This window comes from Balaenoptera borealis (genome assembly GCF_965194805.1).
Source record: "Balaenoptera borealis genome assembly, contig: HAP1_SCAFFOLD_81, whole genome shotgun sequence".
NCBI classification, from domain to species: domain Eukaryota; kingdom Metazoa; phylum Chordata; class Mammalia; order Artiodactyla; family Balaenopteridae; genus Balaenoptera; species Balaenoptera borealis.
This window is the reverse complement of record NW_028123982.1, coordinates 864,992-892,423: the sequence shown is the minus strand read 5'-3', so window position 1 is coordinate 892,423 and position 27,432 is coordinate 864,992. Positions and strand designations below refer to the sequence as shown.

Genomic DNA, 27,432 nt, shown 5'->3' with positions numbered 1-27,432 from the left:
CTCAGTCACTGACACTGTACCTAACAAAGGCTCTGATGCTAGTCCTAACTTAGGCCCTGGCACTGCCTCTAACTAAGGCCCTGCTGCCGTCAATATCTCAACACCGGATATTATCCTGAGCTAATAGCCTGACCCATGTCTTACCAAGGTCCTGAAACTGTCCCAAAGTAAGCCCTGACGCGGTCCCTAAGTGAGGCCTTGAGGCTCTGCCTAAAGGAGGCCCTGATAATAGCTTTAACGAAGACCCTAATGCTGATCCTACAGAGGCCTTTATGCTGCTCGTAAGTCATGCCCTGATACTGTCCCTTACTCAGGCCCTAAAGATAGGCCTCACTTAGGCCCTGTTGCTGTACCTTAGTTAGGCTCTGATGCTGTCCGTACATCAAGCCCTGGCGCTGGTCCTGATTAAGGCGCTCACGCTGCTGCTAACTAAGGCCCTGATGCTCTCAATAACTAAGGTCTTCTCGTTATCCCTTGGTCATTTCCTTTCACTATCTCTGGCCTGGAACCTGACTCTGTCCCGAGATAATCTCCTGCATCTTATGCTAACTGAAACCCTAATGCTCTCCCTAACTAAGGCCCTGACTACTCCTAACTAAGGCCATGACACTGAATCTAACAAAGGCCCGGAATCTGTCCTTAATATAGGCCCTGCTGCCAGCAATAACTAAAATCCTGACACTCTCCTGAGCTAATATCCTGACCCATTTCTAACCAAGATCCTGACACTGTCCCTAAGAAAGCCCTGTCGCTGTCTTTAAGTGAAGACCTGAGGCTGTCTGTAACTCAGACCCTGAAGCTTTCCCTAACTGAGGCCTTGACGCTGTGACTAACTAGGGCTCCGGTCATGTCTTTAACTAAGAGCCTAAAGCTGATCCAACAAAGGCACTGATGCTGCTCCTAAATCATTCCCTGACAGTGTCCCCAGCTAAGGGCCTGACATTAGGCCTCACTCAGGCCCTGTCGCTCTCCCTAAGTCAGGCCCTGATGCTGTCCCTACCTGAAGCCCTAACACTGCTTCTGAATAAGTCCCTGAGAGTCTCAGTAACAAAGGTCTTCACACTATCCTTAGGGCATTTCCTGACACGATTCCAAGCCTTTACCCTAACCCTGTCCCGAGCTAATGTCCTACCTCTTATGCTAACTAAAGACCTTATGCTGTGCCTAATTCAGGCACTGAATTTAGTGCCAAGGCCGCTAGACTGTCCCTAACTCGGCTCGATGCCCTTATCGTCACAATGTTCCATGACCACTGTCATCACAAGGCTCCACGCCCTTGTCATCACAGTGCTCCATAACCCCTGTCATCACAATGCTCCATGACCTTTGTCATCGCAATGCTACATGCCATTGTCATCACAATGCTCCATGCCCTTATCATCACAATGCTCCATGACCCTTGTCTAAAATGCTACATGCCTGGGAAATCACAAAGCTCCATGCCCCCTGTCATCACAAGTCTCCATGACTCTTGTCATCACAATGCTTCATGGCCCCTGTCATCACAATGTTCCAGGCCCCCTGTCATCACAATGAGCCATGACCCCTTTCATCACAATGCTCCAGGTCCGTTTTCATCACAATGCTGCATGACCCCTGTCATCACAATGTTCCCTGGCCTTTGTCATCACAATTCTCCATGGCCCCTGTAATCACAGTGCTCCATGACAACGTTCATCACATTGCTCCATGACCACTGTCATCATAATGCCACATGAGCCCTGTCATCACAATGCTCCATGGCCCTTGTCATCACAATGCTCCATGAGCCTTGTAATCAGAATGCTCCTTGACCCTTTCATCACAATGTTACAGTACCCCTTTCTTCACAACGCTCCATGCCGCTGGTCACCACAATGCTCCATGACCTCTGTCATCACAATGCTCCATGTCCCTTGTCATTAAAATGCTCCATGGCCCCTGTCATCACAATGCTGCATGATGCTTATAATCTCAATGCTCCATGGTCCTCGTCATCACAAATCTCCACGCATTTGTCATCACAATGCTCCATGACCCCTGTCATCCCAATGCTCCATAGCACTTTTCATCACAATGCTCCATGACCCCTTTCATCACCATGTTCCATGACCACTTTAATCACAATGCTCCATGACCACTTTCATCACAATGCCCCATGACCCCTGTAATCCTAATGCTCCATGGCCCTTGTCACCACAATGCTCCAGGACCCATCATCACAATTCTCCATGGCCCTTGTCATCACAGTGCTCCATGGCGCTTGTCATCACAATGATCCAGAGCCTTAGTGCTTGAGTTGGGAGTAGTATCATTGCCTCAGTTAGGGACACTGTCATTGCCTGAATTGGGAGTAGTGTCAGAGCCTTAGTTAGGGACAGCGCCAGGGCGAGTTGGGAGTAGTGCCAGTGCCTTAGTTAGGGACAGCACCAGTGCTTGCGTTGGGAGTAGTGTCAGGGCCATAGTTAGGGGCAGTGTCAGTGGCTGAGATGGGAATAGTGTCAGGGCCATAGTTACGGACATTGTCAGTGCCTAAGTTGGGATTTTTGTCAGGGTCTTTATTATGGACAGTGTCAGGGCCTGAGTTAAGAGTAGTGTCAAGGCCTTAATTTGGAAGAGTGTCAGTGTCTCAGTTTGGAGTAGTGTCAGACCCTTAGTTAGGAACAGCGTCAGTGCCCGAGTTGGGAGTAGTGACATGGCCTAAGTTATGGACAGTGTCAGGGTCTGAGTTAGGAATAGTCTCAGAACCTTAGTTAGTTAGGGACAGTGTCAGTGACTGTGTTAGGAATAGTGTCAGGGCCTAAGTTAGGAGTAGTCTGAGACCGGTAGTTAAGAACAGTGTCAGGGCCTGAGTTGTGAGTAGTTTCAGGGCCTTAGTTAGAGAAAGTGTCAGTGCCGGATTTGGGAGTTATGTCAGGGCCTGAGTTAGGGACAGTGTCAGTGCCTGAGTTGGGAGTAGTGTCAGGGCCTAGTTAGGGGCAGGGTCAGTGCCTGAGTTGTGAGTAGTTTCAGGGCCTAGTTAGGGACAGGGTCAGTGCCTGAGTTGTGAGTAGTTTCAGGGCCTTAGTTAGAGAAAGTGTCAGTGCCGGAGTTGGGAGTTATGTCAGGGCCTTAGTTAGGGACAGTGTCAGTGCCTGAGTTGGGAATAGTCTCAGGGTCTTTTTGGGGGACAGTGTCAGTGCCTGAGTTGGAAGTAGTGTCAGGGCATTAGGGACAGTGTCAATGGCTGCGATGGGAGTAGTGTCAGGGTCTTAGTTAGGGAGAGTGTCAGTGCCTGAGTTGGGAATAGTCTCAGGGTCTTTTTGGGGGACAGCATCAGGGCATGAGTTAAAAGTAGTGTCAAGGCCTTAGTTAGGGAGAGTGTCAGTGCCTGTGTTGGGAGTAGTATCAGGCCCTTCGTTAGGGACAGTGTCAGGGTCTGAGGTAGAAGTAGTCTCAGGGCCTTAGTTAGGTAGCGTGTCAGTGCCTAAGTAAGTAGTAGTGTGAGGGCCTTATTTAGGGACAGTGTCAATGCCTGTGTTGGGAGTAGTTTCAGAGACTTAGTTAGGGACAGCGTGAGCGCCTGAGTTGGGAGTAGTGTCGGAGCCTTAGTTAGGGACAGTGTCAGTGCCTGATTTAGGAGTAGTGTCAGAGGCTTTGTTAGGGACAGTGTCAGGGCCTGAGTTAAGAGTAGTGTCACAGCTTTAGTTAGGACCAGTGTCAGGGCCTTAGTTAAGTCCAACATCAGCGCCTATGATAGGAATCAGATCAGGACCTGTGTTACAGGTAATGTCAGGGCCTTATTCAAGAACAGTGTCAGGGCCTGAGTCCTGACTTACTCCTTACTCTCCTCACTAAGGGCTTTTGACACTACTGCTAATTCAGGCCCTGATAATGTCCCTAACTAAGGCCCTGACACTTTCCCTGGCTAAGGCCCTGAACTTCTCCTAAGTCAGGCCCTGATACTGTCCCTAACAATGGCCCTGACACTACACCTAACTGAGGCCCCGACATGATACCTAACAAAGGCTTTGTTGCTAGTCCAAACTAAAGCCCTAAAATTGGTCCTAACTAAGGCCTTGACACTAATCCTAACTCAGGCCCTAAAACTGTCCCTAACTAAGGCCCTGATAGTATGCCTAACGCAGGCCCTCATACGATTCCTAACAATGGCTCTGATGCTAGTCCAAACTAAGGCCCTGAAATTGGTCCTAAATAAGGCCTTGACACTAATCCTAACTCAGGCCCTAGCACTGTCCCTAACTAGGTCTCAGACAGTACACCTAAATCAGACCCTGACACTGTCCCTAAGCAAGGCCCTGACACTACTCCTAACTCAGTCCCTTACACTGTACCTAACAAAGTCTCTGATGCTAGGCCTAACTCAGGCCCTGAAACCGTCTGTAACTAAGGCCCTGCTGCCATCACTATCAAAAGTCCTGACATTATCCGGAGCTAATATCCTGACCTATGTCTTTCCAAGGTCCTGAAACTGTCCCAAAGTAAGCCCTGACGCTGTCCCTAAGTGAAGACCTGAGGCTGTCCCTAACTCAGGCCCTGAAGCTTTCCTTAACTGAAGCCTTGAAGCTGTGACTAATTCACGCCCTGATCATGTACCTAACGAAGACCTTAATGCTGATCCAGCAAAGACGCTGATGCTGCTCCAAAGTCATGCCCTGACAGTGTGCCCAGCGAAGGGCCTGATGCTAAGCCTCACTCAGGCCCTGTCGCTCTCCCTAAGTCAGGCCCTGACACTGTCACTAACAAAGGCCCTGACTCTACTCCTAATTCAGTCCCGTACATTGTATCTAACAAAGGCTCTGATGCTAGTCGTAACTCAGGGCCTGACACTGTCTCTAACTAAGGGCTGCTGCCATCAACATCTAAAGTCCTGACATTATCCGGAGCTAATAACCTGAGCCATGTCTTACCAAGGTCCTGAAACTGTCCCAAAGTAAGCCCTGACGCTGTCCCTAAGTGAGGCCCTGAAGCTTTCCCTAACTAACTCAGGCCTTGATGCTGTGACTAACTCAGACCCTGATCATGTCTTTAACTAAGACCCGAAGGCTGATCCAACAGAGGCCCTGATGCTGCTCCTAAGTCATGCCCCGATAGTGTCCCCCACTAAGTGTCTGATGCTAGGCCTCACTCAGACCCTAACGCTCTCCCTAAGTCAGGCTCTGATGCTGTCCCTACCTGAAGCCCTAACACTGGTTCTGAATAAGGCCCTGAGAGTCTCCGTAACAAAGGTCTTCACACTATCCTTAGGTCATTTCCTGACACTATCCCTAGATGTTAAACTGACACGGTCACTAGCTCATGTCCTGCCTCTTATGCTAACCGAAGCCCTTAGGCTGTGCCTATCTCAGGCACTGAATTTAGTCCCAAGACCATGAAACTGTCCCGAACTAAGGCCTAGATGCTCGCCCTACATCCGGCCCTGACACTGTCCCTAACTAAGGCCCTAACACTATTGCTAACTGAGGATCTGACACTGGACCTATCAGAGGCCCGCTACTCCTAACTAACGCCTTGAAACTTTTCCTAACGTAGGCCCTGCTACCATCAATATCTAAAGTCCTGACATTATCCTGAGCTAATATCCTGACCCATGTCTTACCAAGGTCCTGAAACTCTCCCAAAGTTAGCCCTGACACTGCCCCTAAGTGAGGCCCTGAGGCTGTCCCTCACAGAGGTCCTGACAATGTCTTTAACTAAACCCTAATGCTGATCTTACAGAGACCCTTATGTTGATCCTATGTCATGCCCTGACGCTGTCCGTAGCTAAGGCCCTGACTCTAGGCATCACTCAGGCCCTGTCGCTCTCCCTAAGTCAGGCTAAGACTCTGTCCCTACCTGAAGCGCTGACACTGGGCCTAAATTAGGCACTGATGCTCTAATTAGCTACGGTCTTGACACTATCCCTAGGTCATTTCCTGACACTATCCCTAGATCTTAACCTAAACTTGTCTTTAGCTATTGTCGAGCCTCTTAGGCCAACTAAATCCCTGATGCTGTCTCTAACTAAGAGCCTGAAATTAGTCCCGAGGCCGTCAACCTGTCCCTAACTGAGGTTGGAGGCTCATCCTAACTGAGGCGCTGACACTGTCCCTAACTAAAGCCCTGACACTGCACCTAACTCAGTCCCTGACACTGTACTTTCCAAGGGCTTGATGCTACTCCTAACTCAGGCCCTGACACTGTCTCTAAGTAAGACTCAGAATTTGCCCCTAATATAGGCCCTGCTGTCAGCAATAACTAAAAACTGGACACTAGCCTGAGTTAATATCCTGACATATTTCTAAGCAAGGTCCTGACACTGTCCCTAAGAAAGCCCTGTCGCTGTCCCTATGTTAAGAACTGAGGCTGTCCCTAACTCAGGCCCTGAAGCTTTCCCTAACTGAGGCCTTGAAGCTGTGACTAAGTCAGGCCCTGATCATATCTGTAACAAAGACGCTAAGGCTGATCCAACAGAGGCGCTGATTCTGTTCTTAAGTCATGCCCTGACAGTGTCCTCAGCTAAGGGCCTGACGCTAGGCCTCACTCAGGCCCTGACGCTCTCCCTAAGTCGGGCTCTGATGCTGTCCCTACCTGAAGCCCTGACACTGGTTCTAAATAAGGATCTGATACTCTCAGTAACTAAGGTTTTGACACTGTGCTTAAGTCCTTTCCTGACACTATCCCTAGACCATAACCTGACCCTGTCCCTAGCAAATGTCGTGCCTCTTATGCTAACTACAGCCCTGCTGCTGTCCTTAACTAAGGGCCTAAAATTACTCTCGAGGCTGTGACCCTGTCCGTACCTAAGGCCTCGATGTTCGTCCTAATTCAGGGCCTGACGCTGTCCCTAACTAAGGCCCTGCTGCCGTCAATATCTCAAGTCCTGACACTATCCTGAGCTAATTTCTTGACCCATCTCTTACCAAGGTCCTGAAACTGTCCCTAAGGAAGCCCTGATGCTGTCTCTAAGCGAGGCCTTGAGGCTGTCCCTAACAGAGGCCCTGATAATATCTTTCACATAGCCCCTGAGGCTGATCCTACCGTGGCTCTTATGCTGCTCCTAAGTCATGCCCTGACACTGTCTCTAGCTAAGGCCCTGACGCTAGGCCTCACTCAGGCCCTGTCCCACTCCCTAAGTCAGGCTCTGACGCTGTTCCTACCCGAAGCCCTGACACTCACTGCTCCTAAATTAGGTCCTGATGTGCTAAGTAACTAAGGTCTTGACACTATCCCTAGGTCATTTCCTGACACTCTCCCTAGACCTTAACCTAACCTTCTCTTTAGCTAATGTCGAGATTAGCTAAAGAGATTCTTTAGAACGAGAGTCTTTCATCTTCTGAATATAGTTTTCTTCAAAACATAATTTTTATGGTGTTACTAACATTAAACAAAATGTACTCAACTGCTGTGGAATATTCCTTCATAGGAGCGTGCATGGTTCACTTCTGCATCTGCTTGTGGTGGTGTTCAGGTTGCTTTCAGCTGTAGATCCCCTTATGCTAGCTAAATCCCTGATTCTGTCCCTAAATGAGGCCCTGAATTTAGGTGCGAGGCCGTGAACCTGTCCCTAACTGAGGCCTGGAGGCTCGTCCTAATGCAGGCCCTGACACTGGCCCTAACTAAGGCTCTGACACTACACCTAACTCAGTCACTGACACTGTACCTAACAAAGGCTCTGATGCTAGTCCTAACTTAGGCCCTGGCACTGCCTCTAACTAAGGCCCTGCTGCCGTCAATATCTCAACACCGGATATTATCCTGAGCTAATAGCCTGACCCATGTCTTACCAAGGTCCTGAAACTGTCCCAAAGTAAGCCCTGACACGGTCCCTAAGTGAGGCCTTGAGGCTCTGCCTAAAGGAGGCCCTGATAATAGCTTTAACGAAGACCCTAATGCTGATCCTACAGAGGCCTTTATGCTGCTCGTAAGTCATGCCCTGATACTGTCCCTTACTCAGGCCCTAAAGATAGGCCTCACTTAGGCCCTGTTGCTGTACCTTAGTTAGGCTCTGATGCTGTCCGTACATCAAGCCCTGGCGCTGGTCCTGATTAAGGCGCTCACGCTGCTGCTAACTAAGGCCCTGATGCTCTCAATAACTAAGGTCTTCTCGTTATCCCTTGGTCATTTCCTTTCACTATCTCTGGCCTGGAACCTGACTCTGTCCCGAGATAATCTCCTGCATCTTATGCTAACTGAAACCCTAATGCTCTCCCTAACTAAGGCCCTGACTACTCCTAACTAAGGCCATGACACTGAATCTAACAAAGGCCCGGAATCTGTCCTTAATATAGGCCCTGCTGCCAGCAATAACTAAAATCCTGACACTCTCCTGAGCTAATATCCTGACCCATTTCTAACCAAGATCCTGACACTGTCCCTAAGAAAGCCCTGTCGCTGTCTTTAAGTGAAGACCTGAGGCTGTCTGTAACTCAGACCCTGAAGCTTTCCCTAACTGAGGCCTTGACGCTGTGACTAACTAGGGCTCCGGTCATGTCTTTAACTAAGAGCCTAAAGCTGATCCAACAAAGGCACTGATGCTGCTCCTAAATCATTCCCTGACAGTGTCCCCAGCTAAGGGCCTGACATTAGGCCTCACTCAGGCCCTGTCGCTCTCCCTAAGTCAGGCCCTGATGCTGTCCCTACCTGAAGCCCTAACACTGCTTCTGAATAAGTCCCTGAGAGTCTCAGTAACAAAGGTCTTCACACTATCCTTAGGGCATTTCCTGACACGATTCCAAGCCTTTACCCTAACCCTGTCCCGAGCTAATGTCCTACCTCTTATGCTAACTAAAGACCTTATGCTGTGCCTAATTCAGGCACTGAATTTAGTGCCAAGGCCGCTAGACTGTCCCTAACTCGGCTCGATGCCCTTATCGTCACAATGTTCCATGACCACTGTCATCACAAGGCTCCACGCCCTTGTCATCACAGTGCTCCATAACCCCTGTCATCACAATGCTCCATGACCTTTGTCATCGCAATGCTACATGCCATTGTCATCACAATGCTCCATGCCCTTATCATCACAATGCTCCATGACCCTTGTCTAAAATGCTACATGCCTGGGAAATCACAAAGCTCCATGCCCCCTGTCATCACAAGTCTCCATGACTCTTGTCATCACAATGCTTCATGGCCCCTGTCATCACAATGTTCCAGGCCCCCTGTCATCACAATGAGCCATGACCCCTTTCATCACAATGCTCCAGGTCCGTTTTCATCACAATGCTGCATGACCCCTGTCATCACAATGTTCCCTGGCCTTTGTCATCACAATTCTCCATGGCCCCTGTAATCACAGTGCTCCATGACAACGTTCATCACATTGCTCCATGACCACTGTCATCATAATGCCACATGAGCCCTGTCATCACAATGCTCCATGGCCCTTGTCATCACAATGCTCCATGAGCCTTGTAATCAGAATGCTCCTTGACCCTTTCATCACAATGTTACAGTACCCCTTTCTTCACAACGCTCCATGCCGCTGGTCACCACAATGCTCCATGACCTCTGTCATCACAATGCTCCATGTCCCTTGTCATTAAAATGCTCCATGGCCCCTGTCATCACAATGCTGCATGATGCTTATAATCTCAATGCTCCATGGTCCTCGTCATCACAAATCTCCACGCATTTGTCATCACAATGCTCCATGACCCCTGTCATCCCAATGCTCCATAGCACTTTTCATCACAATGCTCCATGACCCCTTTCATCACCATGTTCCATGACCACTTTAATCACAATGCTCCATGACCACTTTCATCACAATGCCCCATGACCCCTGTAATCCTAATGCTCCATGGCCCTTGTCACCACAATGCTCCAGGACCCATCATCACAATTCTCCATGGCCCTTGTCATCACAGTGCTCCATGGCGCTTGTCATCACAATGATCCAGAGCCTTAGTGCTTGAGTTGGGAGTAGTATCATTGCCTCAGTTAGGGACACTGTCATTGCCTGAATTGGGAGTAGTGTCAGAGCCTTAGTTAGGGACAGCGCCAGGGCGAGTTGGGAGTAGTGCCAGTGCCTTAGTTAGGGACAGCACCAGTGCTTGCGTTGGGAGTAGTGTCAGGGCCATAGTTAGGGGCAGTGTCAGTGGCTGAGATGGGAATAGTGTCAGGGCCATAGTTACGGACATTGTCAGTGCCTAAGTTGGGATTTTTGTCAGGGTCTTTATTATGGACAGTGTCAGGGCCTGAGTTAAGAGTAGTGTCAAGGCCTTAATTTGGAAGAGTGTCAGTGTCTCAGTTTGGAGTAGTGTCAGACCCTTAGTTAGGAACAGCGTCAGTGCCCGAGTTGGGAGTAGTGACATGGCCTAAGTTATGGACAGTGTCAGGGTCTGAGTTAGGAATAGTCTCAGAACCTTAGTTAGTTAGGGACAGTGTCAGTGACTGTGTTAGGAATAGTGTCAGGGCCTAAGTTAGGAGTAGTCTGAGACCGGTAGTTAAGAACAGTGTCAGGGCCTGAGTTGTGAGTAGTTTCAGGGCCTTAGTTAGAGAAAGTGTCAGTGCCGGATTTGGGAGTTATGTCAGGGCCTGAGTTAGGGACAGTGTCAGTGCCTGAGTTGGGAGTAGTGTCAGGGCCTAGTTAGGGGCAGGGTCAGTGCCTGAGTTGTGAGTAGTTTCAGGGCCTAGTTAGGGACAGGGTCAGTGCCTGAGTTGTGAGTAGTTTCAGGGCCTTAGTTAGAGAAAGTGTCAGTGCCGGAGTTGGGAGTTATGTCAGGGCCTTAGTTAGGGACAGTGTCAGTGCCTGAGTTGGGAATAGTCTCAGGGTCTTTTTGGGGGACAGTGTCAGTGCCTGAGTTGGAAGTAGTGTCAGGGCATTAGGGACAGTGTCAATGGCTGCGATGGGAGTAGTGTCAGGGTCTTAGTTAGGGAGAGTGTCAGTGCCTGAGTTGGGAATAGTCTCAGGGTCTTTTTGGGGGACAGCATCAGGGCATGAGTTAAAAGTAGTGTCAAGGCCTTAGTTAGGGAGAGTGTCAGTGCCTGTGTTGGGAGTAGTATCAGGCCCTTCGTTAGGGACAGTGTCAGGGTCTGAGGTAGAAGTAGTCTCAGGGCCTTAGTTAGGTAGCGTGTCAGTGCCTAAGTAAGTAGTAGTGTGAGGGCCTTATTTAGGGACAGTGTCAATGCCTGTGTTGGGAGTAGTTTCAGAGACTTAGTTAGGGACAGCGTGAGCGCCTGAGTTGGGAGTAGTGTCGGAGCCTTAGTTAGGGACAGTGTCAGTGCCTGATTTAGGAGTAGTGTCAGAGGCTTTGTTAGGGACAGTGTCAGGGCCTGAGTTAAGAGTAGTGTCACAGCTTTAGTTAGGACCAGTGTCAGGGCCTTAGTTAAGTCCAACATCAGCGCCTATGATAGGAATCAGATCAGGACCTGTGTTACAGGTAATGTCAGGGCCTTATTCAAGAACAGTGTCAGGGCCTGAGTCCTGACTTACTCCTTACTCTCCTCACTAAGGGCTTTTGACACTACTGCTAATTCAGGCCCTGATAATGTCCCTAACTAAGGCCCTGACACTTTCCCTGGCTAAGGCCCTGAACTTCTCCTAAGTCAGGCCCTGATACTGTCCCTAACAATGGCCCTGACACTACACCTAACTGAGGCCCCGACATGATACCTAACAAAGGCTTTGTTGCTAGTCCAAACTAAAGCCCTAAAATTGGTCCTAACTAAGGCCTTGACACTAATCCTAACTCAGGCCCTAAAACTGTCCCTAACTAAGGCCCTGATAGTATGCCTAACGCAGGCCCTCATACGATTCCTAACAATGGCTCTGATGCTAGTCCAAACTAAGGCCCTGAAATTGGTCCTAAATAAGGCCTTGACACTAATCCTAACTCAGGCCCTAGCACTGTCCCTAACTAGGTCTCAGACAGTACACCTAAATCAGACCCTGACACTGTCCCTAAGCAAGGCCCTGACACTACTCCTAACTCAGTCCCTTACACTGTACCTAACAAAGTCTCTGATGCTAGGCCTAACTCAGGCCCTGAAACCGTCTGTAACTAAGGCCCTGCTGCCATCACTATCAAAAGTCCTGACATTATCCGGAGCTAATATCCTGACCTATGTCTTTCCAAGGTCCTGAAACTGTCCCAAAGTAAGCCCTGACGCTGTCCCTAAGTGAAGACCTGAGGCTGTCCCTAACTCAGGCCCTGAAGCTTTCCTTAACTGAAGCCTTGAAGCTGTGACTAATTCACGCCCTGATCATGTACCTAACGAAGACCTTAATGCTGATCCAGCAAAGACGCTGATGCTGCTCCAAAGTCATGCCCTGACAGTGTGCCCAGCGAAGGGCCTGATGCTAAGCCTCACTCAGGCCCTGTCGCTCTCCCTAAGTCAGGCCCTGACACTGTCACTAACAAAGGCCCTGACTCTACTCCTAATTCAGTCCCGTACATTGTATCTAACAAAGGCTCTGATGCTAGTCGTAACTCAGGGCCTGACACTGTCTCTAACTAAGGGCTGCTGCCATCAACATCTAAAGTCCTGACATTATCCGGAGCTAATAACCTGAGCCATGTCTTACCAAGGTCCTGAAACTGTCCCAAAGTAAGCCCTGACGCTGTCCCTAAGTGAGGCCCTGAAGCTTTCCCTAACTAACTCAGGCCTTGATGCTGTGACTAACTCAGACCCTGATCATGTCTTTAACTAAGACCCGAAGGCTGATCCAACAGAGGCCCTGATGCTGCTCCTAAGTCATGCCCCGATAGTGTCCCCCACTAAGTGTCTGATGCTAGGCCTCACTCAGACCCTAACGCTCTCCCTAAGTCAGGCTCTGATGCTGTCCCTACCTGAAGCCCTAACACTGGTTCTGAATAAGGCCCTGAGAGTCTCCGTAACAAAGGTCTTCACACTATCCTTAGGTCATTTCCTGACACTATCCCTAGATGTTAAACTGACACGGTCACTAGCTCATGTCCTGCCTCTTATGCTAACCGAAGCCCTTAGGCTGTGCCTATCTCAGGCACTGAATTTAGTCCCAAGACCATGAAACTGTCCCGAACTAAGGCCTAGATGCTCGCCCTACATCCGGCCCTGACACTGTCCCTAACTAAGGCCCTAACACTATTGCTAACTGAGGATCTGACACTGGACCTATCAGAGGCCCGCTACTCCTAACTAACGCCTTGAAACTTTTCCTAACGTAGGCCCTGCTACCATCAATATCTAAAGTCCTGACATTATCCTGAGCTAATATCCTGACCCATGTCTTACCAAGGTCCTGAAACTCTCCCAAAGTTAGCCCTGACACTGCCCCTAAGTGAGGCCCTGAGGCTGTCCCTCACAGAGGTCCTGACAATGTCTTTAACTAAACCCTAATGCTGATCTTACAGAGACCCTTATGTTGATCCTATGTCATGCCCTGACGCTGTCCGTAGCTAAGGCCCTGACTCTAGGCATCACTCAGGCCCTGTCGCTCTCCCTAAGTCAGGCTAAGACTCTGTCCCTACCTGAAGCGCTGACACTGGGCCTAAATTAGGCACTGATGCTCTAATTAGCTACGGTCTTGACACTATCCCTAGGTCATTTCCTGACACTATCCCTAGATCTTAACCTAAACTTGTCTTTAGCTATTGTCGAGCCTCTTAGGCCAACTAAATCCCTGATGCTGTCTCTAACTAAGAGCCTGAAATTAGTCCCGAGGCCGTCAACCTGTCCCTAACTGAGGTTGGAGGCTCATCCTAACTGAGGCGCTGACACTGTCCCTAACTAAAGCCCTGACACTGCACCTAACTCAGTCCCTGACACTGTACTTTCCAAGGGCTTGATGCTACTCCTAACTCAGGCCCTGACACTGTCTCTAAGTAAGACTCAGAATTTGCCCCTAATATAGGCCCTGCTGTCAGCAATAACTAAAAACTGGACACTAGCCTGAGTTAATATCCTGACATATTTCTAAGCAAGGTCCTGACACTGTCCCTAAGAAAGCCCTGTCGCTGTCCCTATGTTAAGAACTGAGGCTGTCCCTAACTCAGGCCCTGAAGCTTTCCCTAACTGAGGCCTTGAAGCTGTGACTAAGTCAGGCCCTGATCATATCTGTAACAAAGACGCTAAGGCTGATCCAACAGAGGCGCTGATTCTGTTCTTAAGTCATGCCCTGACAGTGTCCTCAGCTAAGGGCCTGACGCTAGGCCTCACTCAGGCCCTGACGCTCTCCCTAAGTCGGGCTCTGATGCTGTCCCTACCTGAAGCCCTGACACTGGTTCTAAATAAGGATCTGATACTCTCAGTAACTAAGGTTTTGACACTGTGCTTAAGTCCTTTCCTGACACTATCCCTAGACCATAACCTGACCCTGTCCCTAGCAAATGTCGTGCCTCTTATGCTAACTACAGCCCTGCTGCTGTCCTTAACTAAGGGCCTAAAATTACTCTCGAGGCTGTGACCCTGTCCGTACCTAAGGCCTCGATGTTCGTCCTAATTCAGGGCCTGACGCTGTCCCTAACTAAGGCCCTGCTGCCGTCAATATCTCAAGTCCTGACACTATCCTGAGCTAATTTCTTGACCCATCTCTTACCAAGGTCCTGAAACTGTCCCTAAGGAAGCCCTGATGCTGTCTCTAAGCGAGGCCTTGAGGCTGTCCCTAACAGAGGCCCTGATAATATCTTTCACATAGCCCCTGAGGCTGATCCTACCGTGGCTCTTATGCTGCTCCTAAGTCATGCCCTGACACTGTCTCTAGCTAAGGCCCTGACGCTAGGCCTCACTCAGGCCCTGTCCCACTCCCTAAGTCAGGCTCTGACGCTGTTCCTACCCGAAGCCCTGACACTCACTGCTCCTAAATTAGGTCCTGATGTGCTAAGTAACTAAGGTCTTGACACTATCCCTAGGTCATTTCCTGACACTCTCCCTAGACCTTAACCTAACCTTCTCTTTAGCTAATGTCGAGATTAGCTAAAGAGATTCTTTAGAACGAGAGTCTTTCATCTTCTGAATATAGTTTTCTTCAAAACATAATTTTTATGGTGTTACTAACATTAAACAAAATGTACTCAACTGCTGTGGAATATTCCTTCATAGGAGCGTGCATGGTTCACTTCTGCATCTGCTTGTGGTGGTGTTCAGGTTGCTTTCAGCTGTAGATCCCCTTATGCTAGCTAAATCCCTGATTCTGTCCCTAAATGAGGCCCTGAATTTAGGTGCGAGGCCGTGAACCTGTCCCTAACTGAGGCCTGGAGGCTCGTCCTAATGCAGGCCCTGACACTGGCCCTAACTAAGGCTCTGACACTACACCTAACTCAGTCACTGACACTGTACCTAACAAAGGCTCTGATGCTAGTCCTAACTTAGGCCCTGGCACTGCCTCTAACTAAGGCCCTGCTGCCGTCAATATCTCAACACCGGATATTATCCTGAGCTAATAGCCTGACCCATGTCTTACCAAGGTCCTGAAACTGTCCCAAAGTAAGCCCTGACGCGGTCCCTAAGTGAGGCCTTGAGGCTCTGCCTAAAGGAGGCCCTGATAATAGCTTTAACGAAGACCCTAATGCTGATCCTACAGAGGCCTTTATGCTGCTCGTAAGTCATGCCCTGATACTGTCCCTTACTCAGGCCCTAAAGATAGGCCTCACTTAGGCCCTGTTGCTGTACCTTAGTTAGGCTCTGATGCTGTCCGTACATCAAGCCCTGGCGCTGGTCCTGATTAAGGCGCTCACGCTGCTGCTAACTAAGGCCCTGATGCTCTCAATAACTAAGGTCTTCTCGTTATCCCTTGGTCATTTCCTTTCACTATCTCTGGCCTGGAACCTGACTCTGTCCCGAGATAATCTCCTGCATCTTATGCTAACTGAAACCCTAATGCTCTCCCTAACTAAGGCCCTGACTACTCCTAACTAAGGCCATGACACTGAATCTAACAAAGGCCCGGAATCTGTCCTTAATATAGGCCCTGCTGCCAGCAATAACTAAAATCCTGACACTCTCCTGAGCTAATATCCTGACCCATTTCTAACCAAGATCCTGACACTGTCCCTAAGAAAGCCCTGTCGCTGTCTTTAAGTGAAGACCTGAGGCTGTCTGTAACTCAGACCCTGAAGCTTTCCCTAACTGAGGCCTTGACGCTGTGACTAACTAGGGCTCCGGTCATGTCTTTAACTAAGAGCCTAAAGCTGATCCAACAAAGGCACTGATGCTGCTCCTAAATCATTCCCTGACAGTGTCCCCAGCTAAGGGCCTGACATTAGGCCTCACTCAGGCCCTGTCGCTCTCCCTAAGTCAGGCCCTGATGCTGTCCCTACCTGAAGCCCTAACACTGCTTCTGAATAAGTCCCTGAGAGTCTCAGTAACAAAGGTCTTCACACTATCCTTAGGGCATTTCCTGACACGATTCCAAGCCTTTACCCTAACCCTGTCCCGAGCTAATGTCCTACCTCTTATGCTAACTAAAGACCTTATGCTGTGCCTAATTCAGGCACTGAATTTAGTGCCAAGGCCGCTAGACTGTCCCTAACTCGGCTCGATGCCCTTATCGTCACAATGTTCCATGACCACTGTCATCACAAGGCTCCACGCCCTTGTCATCACAGTGCTCCATAACCCCTGTCATCACAATGCTCCATGACCTTTGTCATCGCAATGCTACATGCCATTGTCATCACAATGCTCCATGCCCTTATCATCACAATGCTCCATGATCCTTGTCTAAAATGCTACATGCCTGGGAAATCACAAAGCTCCATGCCCCCTGTCATCACAAGTCTCCATGACTCTTGTCATCACAATGCTTCATGGCCCCTGTCATCACAATGTTCCAGGCCCCCTGTCATCACAATGAGCCATGACCCCTTTCATCACAATGCTCCAGGTCCGTTTTCATCACAATGCTGCATGACCCCTGTCATCACAATGTTCCCTGGCCTTTGTCATCACAATTCTCCATGGCCCCTGTAATCACAGTGCTCCATGACAACGTTCATCACATTGCTCCATGACCACTGTCATCATAATGCCACATGAGCCCTGTCATCACAATGCTCCATGGCCCTTGTCATCACAATGCTCCATGAGCCTTGTAATCAGAATGCTCCTTGACCCTTTCATCACAATGTTACAGTACCCCTTTCTTCACAACGCTCCATGCCGCTGGTCACCACAATGCTCCATGACCTCTGTCATCACAATGCTCCATGTCCCTTGTCATTAAAATGCTCCATGGCCCCTGTCATCACAATGCTGCATGATGCTTATAATCTCAATGCTCCATGGTCCTCGTCATCACAAATCTCCACGCATTTGTCATCACAATGCTCCATGACCCCTGTCATCCCAATGCTCCATAGCACTTTTCATCACAATGCTCCATGACCCCTTTCATCACCATGTTCCATGACCACTTTAATCACAATGCTCCATGACCACTTTCATCACAATGCCCCATGACCCCTGTAATCCTAATGCTCCATGGCCCTTGTCACCACAATGCTCCAGGACCCATCATCACAATTCTCCATGGCCCTTGTCATCACAGTGCTCCATGGCGCTTGTCATCACAATGATCCAGAGCCTTAGTGCTTGAGTTGGGAGTAGTATCATTGCCTCAGTTAGGGACACTGTCATTGCCTGAATTGGGAGTAGTGTCAGAGCCTTAGTTAGGGACAGCGCCAGGGCGAGTTGGGAGTAGTGCCAGTGCCTTAGTTAGGGACAGCACCAGTGCTTGCGTTGGGAGTAGTGTCAGGGCCATAGTTAGGGGCAGTGTCAGTGGCTGAGATGGGAATAGTGTCAGGGCCATAGTTACGGACATTGTCAGTGCCTAAGTTGGGATTTTTGTCAGGGTCTTTATTATGGACAGTGTCAGGGCCTGAGTTAAGAGTAGTGTCAAGGCCTTAATTTGGAAGAGTGTCAGTGTCTCAGTTTGGAGTAGTGTCAGACCCTTAGTTAGGAACAGCGTCAGTGCCCGAGTTGGGAGTAGTGACATGGCCTAAGTTATGGACAGTGTCAGGGTCTGAGTTAGGAATAGTCTCAGAACCTTAGTTAGTTAGGGACAGTGTCAGTGACTGTGTTAGGAATAGTGTCAGGGCCTAAGTTAGGAGTAGTCTGAGACCGGTAGTTAAGAACAGTGTCAGGGCCTGAGTTGTGAGTAGTTTCAGGGCCTTAGTTAGAGAAAGTGTCAGTGCCGGATTTGGGAGTTATGTCAGGGCCTGAGTTAGGGACAGTGTCAGTGCCTGAGTTGGGAGTAGTGTCAGGGCCTAGTTAGGGGCAGGGTCAGTGCCTGAGTTGTGAGTAGTTTCAGGGCCTAGTTAGGGACAGGGTCAGTGCCTGAGTTGTGAGTAGTTTCAGGGCCTTAGTTAGAGAAAGTGTCAGTGCCGGAGTTGGGAGTTATGTCAGGGCCTTAGTTAGGGACAGTGTCAGTGCCTGAGTTGGGAATAGTCTCAGGGTCTTTTTGGGGGACAGTGTCAGTGCCTGAGTTGGAAGTAGTGTCAGGGCATTAGGGACAGTGTCAATGGCTGCGATGGGAGTAGTGTCAGGGTCTTAGTTAGGGAGAGTGTCAGTGCCTGAGTTGGGAATAGTCTCAGGGTCTTTTTGGGGGACAGCATCAGGGCATGAGTTAAAAGTAGTGTCAAGGCCTTAGTTAGGGAGAGTGTCAGTGCCTGTGTTGGGAGTAGTATCAGGCCCTTCGTTAGGGACAGTGTCAGGGTCTGAGGTAGAAGTAGTCTCAGGGCCTTAGTTAGGTAGCGTGTCAGTGCCTAAGTAAGTAGTAGTGTGAGGGCCTTATTTAGGGACAGTGTCAATGCCTGTGTTGGGAGTAGTTTCAGAGACTTAGTTAGGGACAGCGTGAGCGCCTGAGTTGGGAGTAGTGTCGGAGCCTTAGTTAGGGACAGTGTCAGTGCCTGATTTAGGAGTAGTGTCAGAGGCTTTGTTAGGGACAGTGTCAGGGCCTGAGTTAAGAGTAGTGTCACAGCTTTAGTTAGGACCAGTGTCAGGGCCTTAGTTAAGTCCAACATCAGCGCCTATGATAGGAATCAGATCAGGACCTGTGTTACAGGTAATGTCAGGGCCTTATTCAAGAACAGTGTCAGGGCCTGAGTCCTGACTTACTCCTTACTCTCCTCACTAAGGGCTTTTGACACTACTGCTAATTCAGGCCCTGATAATGTCCCTAACTAAGGCCCTGACACTTTCCCTGGCTAAGGCCCTGAACTTCTCCTAAGTCAGGCCCTGATACTGTCCCTAACAATGGCCCTGACACTACACCTAACTGAGGCCCCGACATGATACCTAACAAAGGCTTTGTTGCTAGTCCAAACTAAAGCCCTAAAATTGGTCCTAACTAAGGCCTTGACACTAATCCTAACTCAGGCCCTAAAACTGTCCCTAACTAAGGCCCTGATAGTATGCCTAACGCAGGCCCTCATACGATTCCTAACAATGGCTCTGATGCTAGTCCAAACTAAGGCCCTGAAATTGGTCCTAAATAAGGCCTTGACACTAATCCTAACTCAGGCCCTAGCACTGTCCCTAACTAGGTCTCAGACAGTACACCTAAATCAGACCCTGACACTGTCCCTAAGCAAGGCCCTGACACTACTCCTAACTCAGTCCCTTACACTGTACCTAACAAAGTCTCTGATGCTAGGCCTAACTCAGGCCCTGAAACCGTCTGTAACTAAGGCCCTGCTGCCATCACTATCAAAAGTCCTGACATTATCCGGAGCTAATATCCTGACCTATGTCTTTCCAAGGTCCTGAAACTGTCCCAAAGTAAGCCCTGACGCTGTCCCTAAGTGAAGACCTGAGGCTGTCCCTAACTCAGGCCCTGAAGCTTTCCTTAACTGAAGCCTTGAAGCTGTGACTAATTCACGCCCTGATCATGTACCTAACGAAGACCTTAATGCTGATCCAGCAAAGACGCTGATGCTGCTCCAAAGTCATGCCCTGACAGTGTGCCCAGCGAAGGGCCTGATGCTAAGCCTCACTCAGGCCCTGTCGCTCTCCCTAAGTCAGGCCCTGACACTGTCACTAACAAAGGCCCTGACTCTACTCCTAATTCAGTCCCGTACATTGTATCTAACAAAGGCTCTGATGCTAGTCGTAACTCAGGGCCTGACACTGTCTCTAACTAAGGGCTGCTGCCATCAACATCTAAAGTCCTGACATTATCCGGAGCTAATAACCTGAGCCATGTCTTACCAAGGTCCTGAAACTGTCCCAAAGTAAGCCCTGACGCTGTCCCTAAGTGAGGCCCTGAAGCTTTCCCTAACTAACTCAGGCCTTGATGCTGTGACTAACTCAGACCCTGATCATGTCTTTAACTAAGACCCGAAGGCTGATCCAACAGAGGCCCTGATGCTGCTCCTAAGTCATGCCCCGATAGTGTCCCCCACTAAGTGTCTGATGCTAGGCCTCACTCAGACCCTAACGCTCTCCCTAAGTCAGGCTCTGATGCTGTCCCTACCTGAAGCCCTAACACTGGTTCTGAATAAGGCCCTGAGAGTCTCCGTAACAAAGGTCTTCACACTATCCTTAGGTCATTTCCTGACACTATCCCTAGATGTTAAACTGACACGGTCACTAGCTCATGTCCTGCCTCTTATGCTAACCGAAGCCCTTAGGCTGTGCCTATCTCAGGCACTGAATTTAGTCCCAAGACCATGAAACTGTCCCGAACTAAGGCCTAGATGCTCGCCCTACATCCGGCCCTGACACTGTCCCTAACTAAGGCCCTAACACTATTGCTAACTGAGGATCTGACACTGGACCTATCAGAGGCCCGCTACTCCTAACTAACGCCTTGAAACTTTTCCTAACGTAGGCCCTGCTACCATCAATATCTAAAGTCCTGACATTATCCTGAGCTAATATCCTGACCCATGTCTTACCAAGGTCCTGAAACTCTCCCAAAGTTAGCCCTGACACTGCCCCTAAGTGAGGCCCTGAGGCTGTCCCTCACAGAGGTCCTGACAATGTCTTTAACTAAACCCTAATGCTGATCTTACAGAGACCCTTATGTTGATCCTATGTCATGCCCTGACGCTGTCCGTAGCTAAGGCCCTGACTCTAGGCATCACTCAGGCCCTGTCGCTCTCCCTAAGTCAGGCTAAGACTCTGTCCCTACCTGAAGCGCTGACACTGGGCCTAAATTAGGCACTGATGCTCTAATTAGCTACGGTCTTGACACTATCCCTAGGTCATTTCCTGACACTATCCCTAGATCTTAACCTAAACTTGTCTTTAGCTATTGTCGAGCCTCTTAGGCCAACTAAATCCCTGATGCTGTCTCTAACTAAGAGCCTGAAATTAGTCCCGAGGCCGTCAACCTGTCCCTAACTGAGGTTGGAGGCTCATCCTAACTGAGGCGCTGACACTGTCCCTAACTAAAGCCCTGACACTGCACCTAACTCAGTCCCTGACACTGTACTTTCCAAGGGCTTGATGCTACTCCTAACTCAGGCCCTGACACTGTCTCTAAGTAAGACTCAGAATTTGCCCCTAATATAGGCCCTGCTGTCAGCAATAACTAAAAACTGGACACTAGCCTGAGTTAATATCCTGACATATTTCTAAGCAAGGTCCTGACACTGTCCCTAAGAAAGCCCTGTCGCTGTCCCTATGTTAAGAACTGAGGCTGTCCCTAACTCAGGCCCTGAAGCTTTCCCTAACTGAGGCCTTGAAGCTGTGACTAAGTCAGGCCCTGATCATATCTGTAACAAAGACGCTAAGGCTGATCCAACAGAGGCGCTGATTCTGTTCTTAAGTCATGCCCTGACAGTGTCCTCAGCTAAGGGCCTGACGCTAGGCCTCACTCAGGCCCTGACGCTCTCCCTAAGTCGGGCTCTGATGCTGTCCCTACCTGAAGCCCTGACACTGGTTCTAAATAAGGATCTGATACTCTCAGTAACTAAGGTTTTGACACTGTGCTTAAGTCCTTTCCTGACACTATCCCTAGACCATAACCTGACCCTGTCCCTAGCAAATGTCGTGCCTCTTATGCTAACTACAGCCCTGCTGCTGTCCTTAACTAAGGGCCTAAAATTACTCTCGAGGCTGTGACCCTGTCCGTACCTAAGGCCTCGATGTTCGTCCTAATTCAGGGCCTGACGCTGTCCCTAACTAAGGCCCTGCTGCCGTCAATATCTCAAGTCCTGACACTATCCTGAGCTAATTTCTTGACCCATCTCTTACCAAGGTCCTGAAACTGTCCCTAAGGAAGCCCTGATGCTGTCTCTAAGCGAGGCCTTGAGGCTGTCCCTAACAGAGGCCCTGATAATATCTTTCACATAGCCCCTGAGGCTGATCCTACCGTGGCTCTTATGCTGCTCCTAAGTCATGCCCTGACACTGTCTCTAGCTAAGGCCCTGACGCTAGGCCTCACTCAGGCCCTGTCCCACTCCCTAAGTCAGGCTCTGACGCTGTTCCTACCCGAAGCCCTGACACTCACTGCTCCTAAATTAGGTCCTGATGTGCTAAGTAACTAAGGTCTTGACACTATCCCTAGGTCATTTCCTGACACTCTCCCTAGACCTTAACCTAACCTTCTCTTTAGCTAATGTCGAGATTAGCTAAAGAGATTCTTTAGAACGAGAGTCTTTCATCTTCTGAATATAGTTTTCTTCAAAACATAATTTTTATGGTGTTACTAACATTAAACAAAATGTACTCAACTGCTGTGGAATATTCCTTCATAGGAGCGTGCATGGTTCACTTCTGCATCTGCTTGTGGTGGTGTTCAGGTTGCTTTCAGCTGTAGATCCCCTTATGCTAGCTAAATCCCTGATTCTGTCCCTAAATGAGGCCCTGAATTTAGGTGCGAGGCCGTGAACCTGTCCCTAACTGAGGCCTGGAGGCTCGTCCTAATGCAGGCCCTGACACTGGCCCTAACTAAGGCTCTGACACTACACCTAACTCAGTCACTGACACTGTACCTAACAAAGGCTCTGATGCTAGTCCTAACTTAGGCCCTGGCACTGCCTCTAACTAAGGCCCTGCTGCCGTCAATATCTCAACACCGGATATTATCCTGAGCTAATAGCCTGACCCATGTCTTACCAAGGTCCTGAAACTGTCCCAAAGTAAGCCCTGACGCGGTCCCTAAGTGAGGCCTTGAGGCTCTGCCTAAAGGAGGCCCTGATAATAGCTTTAACGAAGACCCTAATGCTGATCCTACAGAGGCCTTTATGCTGCTCGTAAGTCATGCCCTGATACTGTCCCTTACTCAGGCCCTAAAGATAGGCCTCACTTAGGCCCTGTTGCTGTACCTTAGTTAGGCTCTGATGCTGTCCGTACATCAAGCCCTGGCGCTGGTCCTGATTAAGGCGCTCACGCTGCTGCTAACTAAGGCCCTGATGCTCTCAATAACTAAGGTCTTCTCGTTATCCCTTGGTCATTTCCTTTCACTATCTCTGGCCTGGAACCTGACTCTGTCCCGAGATAATCTCCTGCATCTTATGCTAACTGAAACCCTAATGCTCTCCCTAACTAAGGCCCTGACTACTCCTAACTAAGGCCATGACACTGAATCTAACAAAGGCCCGGAATCTGTCCTTAATATAGGCCCTGCTGCCAGCAATAACTAAAATCCTGACACTCTCCTGAGCTAATATCCTGACCCATTTCTAACCAAGATCCTGACACTGTCCCTAAGAAAGCCCTGTCGCTGTCTTTAAGTGAAGACCTGAGGCTGTCTGTAACTCAGACCCTGAAGCTTTCCCTAACTGAGGCCTTGACGCTGTGACTAACTAGGGCTCCGGTCATGTCTTTAACTAAGAGCCTAAAGCTGATCCAACAAAGGCACTGATGCTGCTCCTAAATCATTCCCTGACAGTGTCCCCAGCTAAGGGCCTGACATTAGGCCTCACTCAGGCCCTGTCGCTCTCCCTAAGTCAGGCCCTGATGCTGTCCCTACCTGAAGCCCTAACACTGCTTCTGAATAAGTCCCTGAGAGTCTCAGTAACAAAGGTCTTCACACTATCCTTAGGGCATTTCCTGACACGATTCCAAGCCTTTACCCTAACCCTGTCCCGAGCTAATGTCCTACCTCTTATGCTAACTAAAGACCTTATGCTGTGCCTAATTCAGGCACTGAATTTAGTGCCAAGGCCGCTAGACTGTCCCTAACTCGGCTCGATGCCCTTATCGTCACAATGTTCCATGACCACTGTCATCACAAGGCTCCACGCCCTTGTCATCACAGTGCTCCATAACCCCTGTCATCACAATGCTCCATGACCTTTGTCATCGCAATGCTACATGCCATTGTCATCACAATGCTCCATGCCCTTATCATCACAATGCTCCATGACCCTTGTCTAAAATGCTACATGCCTGGGAAATCACAAAGCTCCATGCCCCCTGTCATCACAAGTCTCCATGACTCTTGTCATCACAATGCTTCATGGCCCCTGTCATCACAATGTTCCAGGCCCCCTGTCATCTCAATGCTCCATGGCCCCTTTCAACACAATGCTCCATGAACCCAGTCATCACAATGTTCCCTGCCCTTTTCATCACAATGCTCCATGGGCCGTGTCATCACAATGCTCCATGCCCTTGTCATCAAAATGCTCCAGAACTCTTGTCATCATAATGCTCCATGCCAATGTCATCAAAATGCCCCGTGACACTTGTCATCACAATGCTCCATGGCCTTTGTCATCACAATGTTCCAAGGCCCCTGTCATCACAGTGCTCCATGATACCTTTCATCACATTACTAGATGACCACTGTCATCACAATGCCCCATGACAGATGTCATCACAATTCGCCATGGTCCTTGTCATCACAATGCTCCATGAACCGTGTCATCACAAGGTTCCAGGACACTTGTCATCACAATGATCCATGATCACTTTCATCACAATGCTCCATGAACCCTGTCATCTCAATGCTCCATAGCTTTTGTATTCACAATGCTCCATGTCCGCTGTAATCACAGTTCTCCATGACCCCTTTCATCACAATGCTCCAAGACCGCTGTCATCACAATGGCCCATGACGCCTGCCATCACAAATCTCCAAGGTCTCTCTTACCAAAAAGCTCCATGATCCCTGTCAGCACAATGTTCCATGACACTTTTCATCACAATGCTCCATGACGCCTGTCATTACAAAGCTCTCTGCCCATATCATCACAATGCTCCTTGTCACCTTTAATCACAATGCTCCATGGCCTTTCATCACAATGCTGCAGAATTCTTGTCATCGCAATGTTCCTTGACCGTGTCATCACAATGCTCCATGACCCTTGTCATCACAAATCTCCATGACCCCTGTCATCACAATGATCCATGACTCCTTTCCTCACAGTGCTCCAGTACCCTTTTCATCACAATGCTCCATGCCATTGTCAGCACAATGCTCCTTGGACCCTGTCATCAAAATTCTCCATCCCCTTTTCATCACAATGCTCCAGGTATCCTATCATTACAATGCTCCATGCCCGTGTCAACACAATGCTCCATGAGCCCTGTCATCAAAATGCTTTATGAATCTTGTTATCAGAATGATCCATGACCCCTGTCATCAAAATGATCCATGACCGTTGTCATCACAATGCTGCATGACCCCTGTCATCACATTGTTCCATAGACTATGTATTCACAATGCTCCATGGACCCGTAAGCACACTGCTCCATGTTCCCTTTCAACACAATGCTCCATGACCCCTGTCATCACAACGTTCCATGAAAGTTTGTCATCAAAATGCTCCATGACCCCAGTCACCACAAGGTTCCCTGCCCTTGTCATCACAATGCTCCATGAACCTTGTAATCACAATGGTACATGGCCTTGTCATCACACTGTTCCATGGCCTCTGTCATCACCATGCTCCATGGTCTTTCTCATCACAATGCTCTATGATCCCTGTCATCACAATGCTTGATGACCATTGTCATCACAATGCTCCAAGGCCCCTATCATCACAATGCCTCATGGTCTTTGTAATCACAATGCTCAAAGACCCCTGTCATCACAATGCTCCATGCTGTTGTCATCACAATGCTCCATGGCCCCTGTAATCACAATGCTCCATGCCCTTGTCATCACATTGCTCCAGAACACTTGTCATCATAATACTCCATTCCCGTGTCATCCCATTGCTCAATGACACTTGTCATCAAAATGTTCCTTGGCCTTTGTCATCACAGTGCTCCATGATATTTTATTCAAAATTCTACATGACCACTGTCATCACAATGCAAGATGACCAATGTCATCACAATACCCCATGACACGTGTCATCACAATTCACCTTGGCCCTTGTCATCTCAAGGCTGTATGAACCGTGTCATCACTAGGTTCCAGGACACTTGTCATCACAGTGATCCGTGACCACTTTCATCACAATGCTCCATGAACTCTGTTATCTCAATCCTCCATGGCCTTTGTATTCACAATGCCCCATTGTCCCGATAATCGCGTTGCTCCATGAACACTTTCATCACAATGCTCCTTGACCACTGTCACCATAATGCCCCATGACGTCTCTCATCACTGTGCTCCAAGGCCACTCTCATCAAAATGCTCCATGATCTGTGTCAGCACTATATTGCATGACACTTGTCATCACAATGCTCCATGATCCCTGTAATCACAATGACCCCTGCCAATGTCATCACAATGCTCCATGCCCTTATCATCACAATGCTCCATGACAGTTGTCATCACAATGCTCCATGGCCTTTATCGTCACAATGCTCCCAGGCACTTTTCATCACGATCTTCCATGAAAACTTTCATCACATTGCTCCATGACCATTGTCATCACAATAGTCCATACCCTTGTCAACACAATGCTGCATAATCTCTGTCGTCACAATTCTCCATGACTGCTGTCATCACAATAATCCAGGACAATTTTCATAACAATGCTTCATGCCCCCAGTCATCACAGTGCTCCATGATACCTTTCATCACAATTCCTAGATGATCAATGTCATCACAATGCCCCATGACACCTGTCATCACAATTCGCTATGACTCTTGTCATCACAATACTCGATGAACCGTGTCATCACAGTGTTCCAGGACACATGTCATCACAATGATCCATGACTACTTTCATCACAATGCTCCAATACACCTGTCATCACAATGCTCCATGGCCCCTGTTATCATATTGCTCCATGATCTCTTTCATCACAATGCTCCATGACCACTGTCATCACCATGCCTCATGACGCCTGTCATCTCAATGCTCCATGGCCCCTTTCAACACAATGCTCCATGAACCCAGTCATCACAATGTTCCCTGCCCTTTTCATCACAATGCTCCATGGGCCGTGTCATCACAATGCTCCATGCCCTTGTCATCAAAATGCTCCAGAACTCCTGTCATCATAATGCTCCATGCCAATGTCATCAAAATGCCCCATGACACTTGTCATCACAATGCTCCATGGCCTTTGTCATCACAATGTTCCAAGGCCCCTGTCATCACAGTGCTCCATGATACCTTTCATCACATTACTAGATGACCACTGTCATCACAATGCCCCATGACAGATGTAACCACAATTCGCCATGGTCCTTGT

At 49.0% G+C, this 27,432-nt stretch overlaps 2 long non-coding RNA genes across 3 annotated transcripts in view; one reads left to right on the top strand and one right to left on the bottom strand.

The window, feature by feature from the left end:
* LOC309621257 overlaps window positions 1-8,273 on the top strand; it is a 15,386-nt gene extending 7,113 nt beyond the window's left edge. The window contains exon 2 of the long non-coding RNA XR_014239876.1: window positions 3,557-8,273. This is a non-coding gene — a long non-coding RNA (uncharacterized lncRNA). The remainder of the gene's footprint in view (window positions 1-3,556) is intronic.
* Window positions 2,073-27,426, bottom strand: LOC309621254. Of its 2 annotated transcripts, none has more exons than XR_014239872.1 (4): window positions 26,134-27,426; window positions 16,900-16,997; window positions 9,299-9,695; window positions 2,073-2,094 (listed from the first exon to the last, which is right to left on the bottom strand). It is a non-coding gene; the product is annotated as an uncharacterized lncRNA (long non-coding RNA). The 2 variants fall into 2 exon arrangements; XR_014239873.1 differs by lacking the exon at window positions 26,134-27,426 and adding an exon at window positions 17,395-24,299.
* Window positions 27,427-27,432: the final 6 nt, after the last annotated feature.